This window comes from Aphelocoma coerulescens, chromosome 2, assembly GCF_041296385.1.
Source record: "Aphelocoma coerulescens isolate FSJ_1873_10779 chromosome 2, UR_Acoe_1.0, whole genome shotgun sequence".
Classification (NCBI taxonomy): domain Eukaryota; kingdom Metazoa; phylum Chordata; class Aves; order Passeriformes; family Corvidae; genus Aphelocoma; species Aphelocoma coerulescens.
In genome coordinates this window covers 4,127,358-4,132,427 of record NC_091015.1, presented here as the reverse complement: position 1 = coordinate 4,132,427, position 5,070 = coordinate 4,127,358, and the positions used below count along the sequence as shown (strand labels likewise).

At 49.2% G+C, this 5,070-nt stretch overlaps 1 long non-coding RNA gene across 1 annotated transcript; it reads right to left on the bottom strand.

The window, feature by feature from the left end:
- Positions 1-2,134: 2,134 nt before the first annotated feature.
- Positions 2,135-4,863, bottom strand: LOC138106170 (uncharacterized). The gene is made up of 2 exons (XR_011148925.1): positions 4,306-4,863; positions 2,135-3,599 (listed from the first exon to the last, which is right to left on the bottom strand). It is a non-coding gene; the product is annotated as an uncharacterized lncRNA (long non-coding RNA).
- Between the last annotated feature and the right edge of the window lie 207 nt (positions 4,864-5,070).

Below are 5,070 nucleotides of genomic sequence, written 5' to 3'. Positions count from 1 at the left end.
GAAGGAAGTGTGAGGATTTGTATGTTAATATTTGTAAGGCACTCCAGGGATAAGTTGAGGAGCTCCATAAAAATGTCTAGCAGCGATGAATGATGGTTTTTCTGGGCGTATCTTGAATCCAGCCCAGGCTGCTATTGTTCCCAGAGCACCTGTGGGTACCAAGCATGGGGAACACATTCCTCAGCTGCATAAAGATGGAGAAAATGGGAGGCAAAAGGAAAAACTCACATTGCTCCGGTGGGTAAAGCCTTCACTCACAACTATGTATATCAAATCTGCACTAAAATCTGGATTAATTCCCAAAGATTTTTTCCGTTTTTGGACTATTTCTTCAGTGTTTCCTTCGGTGACCATGCTGGTAGCTGGCTGGATCTGATGTTTTCCCTCACTTGCTCCGTGATAAGTGATCTCTGAAGTGTTGTGGCTCTCCTGACAGGTCTCAGTCACAGATCTCAGCCACAGATCTCATTTCATACAGGCCTGGGGCTGAGAATCCCCCCTTGCTCTGGTTGCTTCATTGGAAACACGGACTGAACAGCAAAGGTGTTGAGGGAGAGAAACCTGAAGTTCCCATTCATGTAGCTTGGAAGGGAATTCATTCCAAAACATGCTATTTTAGGCCTTATTTCTGCACTCAAAGAATAAGGCCCCTGTGAAACAAGAAAAAGCTTTCACGGAAAAGTGGCTGCCTGCTGGTGGGCAGCAGAAGGTGATCCATGACTTTACTCATGAACAGGGTGGTGTTCAGGAAACTAAGTTTGAAAGTGTTTTCCATTCTAGGAAAGCACTGGAAAAGCCTGGCTCTTGTAATACGACATTACTTCACTTGCTTTGCTGGGGTGATCTATGGCTTTGCAAAGCCCTACAGCCTTGCCTGCGGATGCAGCCACAAGGACAGGGTTGGGAGGAACTTCTCTGCTTGTCCTTCTGGATGAGTTGCCTTTTCATGCACTGATTAAATATGTAGCACTGTGGAAAGCCTGATTTTCTGCATGGCAGCCTGGAAGTCTTAGGCCCAGGGAATAAAAAGATCATTTACCAATGACACCTCTTTTACCCTGGTGGAGGGATCAGCTCTTGGGCGTGATCATGGGGTTCAGGAGAAGCTGCAAAAGTGCAGCAGGGCCAAAAGCAAAGCACGCAACCTTGGGATTTTATCCATCTGCAATGAGAAACCCTGCTTGAGCAGCAAGGAACGGAGAGGCTGTCACTGCAGATGGCTTGCACAGGCACCTTTGCACTCCCTGCCTCCCTGATGGGCACGGGGATGCCAACAACCACAGTCATCTGTTCCTTTGCTGCCAGGGTGGCTTGAAACTGGTGTGAGAGCTCAGCCCTGGCGTGGTGACAGGGGCAGCAAAGCGACGGTGACACCATCCTCGAAAGAGAGAGCTGCTGAGGACATGGGAATTGCTATAAATAACTCAGTGTTCGCTTCTGAGCTGTGCAGTCTCCACGCAGATGGGCAGAAATTTGCCTCAGGCCGGCGTCCTGAGACTCAGGGTTGTTCAGGCTTACCTGTTACAGAGCCAGGAGGCAGAGGAGAGCAGGACTAGGCCGGAATGTTGATTTTTAAGGCTTGTGAAAGGTGGCTGTCAGGCCTTCCGTGTACATATTTGCACGATGCAGAGGCAAACACCAAACTAGCTGCAGCCCAAGGCAGCCCAATCAGGAGTCCTGGAGGGTACAAGACAAGGTCTTCCTGCACTTTGAGGAGACAGCTTGTGGAAACAGATCTGCTCTGACAGAGGCTGGTTTCTGTAGCTGGGAGAAGAGTGTGAATCCCAAAGCAGAGGGCCCTCGATGAAGCACAGCTTGCTGCCAAGGATCCCTCCTCCCTCCTCCTCTCCCTCCTCCGAGTCACTGACACTGGAAATGGTCCTGCTGATTAGACAGTGTCTGAGCTGCTGAGCCCGAAGCTGGAACATGGAGTACTGTTCTGATGCCCACGTTTTCAGAAGGAAGTTGAAAAATTGAGGAAGGTGCCAAAAACAGCCACAAAAATGATACAAGGGCTGAAAGAAATGGCTTATGCGAGACTTGCACAGCTCGAGCTGTTTGGCTTATCAGGAAGAAGATGGAGAGGACATTGTAGCTCATAAGTACCTTCTCTTGAATGAAACCAAAACAAAAACAGGTATTAAGCATGTCTTTAATCTATCAGAGAAGCCACAGCAAGAAGTAGTGCTGGAGTGCAAGGCCAGTCAAACTCCAGCCAGGGAAAAGGATTTGTGTATTCCCCTTAACTGTGAAAGTTAAAACCACTCTGGGGAGGGGACCGTGCTCCATCTCCTGGGATCCAGGCAGAGCATTTTCTGATCATGCCACCAGTTCCTGGGTGCTGCACCTCAGACAGATGGGGTCTGCTGGATCCTGGAGCTTGGAGGAGAGAATACCATGATCCCTTCTGGCTTGAAGCTTTCTCATCATTCCCAGCAAGGCAGGAAGAAGGAGACCAGCTGTTCAGTGGCCACAACCCACATCACAGATTTACCACTCAAAGCAGGCTTGTATCCTCTGACCAAAAATACCAGCCCAAGGCCTGATCAGCAGCTGCAGACCCTGATGTTCAAAGAGCTGGTTCCCAAATGTGGTGGGACGTGACACTGGGTGTTTTTCTCCTTTGTGCGATGAGAGATTGCCAATATCAGATGAGTCTTGATCATACCGTGGGCAACCTCGGGTCAGACAGGCCCTTGACCCACCTGTGACAACTTTCTCTGGTGGAACTTCCAAGCTGGTGCCCCCACAAGGGGCTGTGCATGGAGAACCATTTGCTTTTGCTCCACGGCCAAAGCTGGGTTGAAAATAACTCTGGGCTTTGTGCGATGCAAACTCAGCAGCAGCAGCCCCCAGAAATAGGCAGGACCCAGTGGTGTGGTTGCACATACCTCTGTGGGGCAGGGCTGGCCTAAAATAAGGGCTGACCAGCACAAGAAAATGACCTACTGGAAATAGCCTGGCCCTGCTCTGCGCAGGCCCCATTTCCACCTGTGTAACGAGGTGTAAAACATTCCCCAGTCGAAACATTAACTTGTTTATATGCTGTCTCTGACTAGGTGTAAATACTTACTCAAGGCACGGACAAGGGAAAAAAAAGAAGAAAAAAAAAAAAGCTTTAAATGCTTTAACATTCAAGAAAAGTACTGTGTGTACCAGGAGTTTCAGCGATCACTTTGGGAGAGCCAAGCGCCTGAGCAAGTTAGCCTTGGATCTGAACAACCTTGCAAACGGCTGTCTGAGAGTGAGCAAATACCATGTTATTAAAGACAAATGAAAGTAGCAATTCAACTGAAGAAGACAAAGAGTTTTGCTCATGTAGTTGCTTAATAATTTTTTCCTGTGAGTGCTTCTGCGATCAAAGCTGATAAGAGCAAAGCCTCCTTTCTATTCATCGGCCTCCGAAGGATTGTTTACTGAAGGTCTGATGCAAATTGCATGTGTCACAGTCCCCATCGCTATCTGGAGCCCGTGATTCATTTCAGCCTGAAGATTATGGTGCAGTGTGAGGCTTGTTTGTTCAAGAAATGCTCCTGCTGTAACCTTCTCGGGGGGCTCCATTAAACACAGCACTTCCCACTTCGTCAAGAATGTGTCTCCTATTTCCAATAAACACAACAGCAAATTAGGTAGGGAGAGGGACCCAAGGAAAACAAACAGGCTTGGAACAGGGACTGGAATTCCTGTAGCCTTTGAACTGCAGGGGAGTTTTTGCAGCTGGGGAGCACAGCAGCAGGCGAGGACCATCTCGCATCACTGGGCTGAGCACCTGCGAAAGCCAAGGCCAAGGTGCTGTGCCAGGACAAAGTTACTTCCCCCATGAGCCCAGATTGCTCTGGATGTAGCCAGAAGCCCATGAAGACTTGTGCAAATGTGTTCCATAGGGCTTTGGACCCCTCTGGGGTATGATATAAATTTTCTTTCACGAGATAATAAAGAGGCAACATGCTGCCTACTTTCCCTTCCGTGTGTTTTCTCCCTGAACCTGCTGCCAAGGGAATTATTTCGGTCCAGCTGAGTCCTAAAGCCTTCCTCCATCAGCACAGATAGGGTCTGGCTGTCATTACACAGAGCCTTGCCCCTAAAGCACTTGCCCAGCGGTCAAAGAGGCCAAGTCTAGGCTGGTGTGAAACAGGGCACCCAAAGCCCTGTGTGTTCCCAGGAAAGCTGTGCAGTCCCGGTTCCCTGGGAAGGCAGATGTAGTGAGGTTGTTCAGCACGGGCTCTGTGCTCTGTAGCTGTGGCCTTTGGAGAGTTCCCCAAGGCTGTTGTGTGGCTGTTCCCCTTCAAGGCTCCTCCTGCCTACCTGATTCCTGCATGGATTGGCATCACGGGACCACATCTTGCCGTGGGCTGCATGGGAGCTGCAGGAACGTGGGCTGCAGGCTTCGCTGACACTGCTCCTCTGGTGGTGCTGCTCAGAGCCCAACTCCTCCAGGTTGTGGATCTGGTGCTGAGCCCTCACTCCCATCAGCCCTGAATTTCCAGTTGAAGCAATCTCTGCATGGAGCCTGCTGTGCTCTGGCTCTTGAGATAGCTAATCTTGCCCGGGACTCCTCCTAGCAACAAATATGTTTGTGCCCAACGTGATAGTAAACACGAGAGGTGGAGTGAAAAGCATGCAGAGCCAAGAGAGCTGAAGGAAGGGGCTCCCTATCTTGAGCAGAGTAGCTGGCTTGGTTTCTCTTTTTTTAAGCTTGGGCTGATTTAATGAGGAGAACAAGGCATCAGATATTTCCCTTTCCTTGTCTAAGTGCGTCAGATCTTTAAGTCTCCATCAGCTCTGCCAGAGGCAGCAGTGGCTGCCATGGCCAAGTGGGGAGTGTGGTTCAGGCAGCAAACACACAGAACTCCTCTCACCACTTTGCACACTGTCAGGATCCTGCACCTGTATTTAATCAATCCTAATTCTGCAGCTTTTTTGATGTGGAAGGGCCAGAAGCTGGAATCACTCCCTTTCTATGTACCCTAGTCTGAGTATATGGCAATATTTGTTCTATATTTTACTTATTACATATATAGAGATGTGAGCAACTGAAGTGTAAAGCTGTGATTTATGTTTCCAGCACAG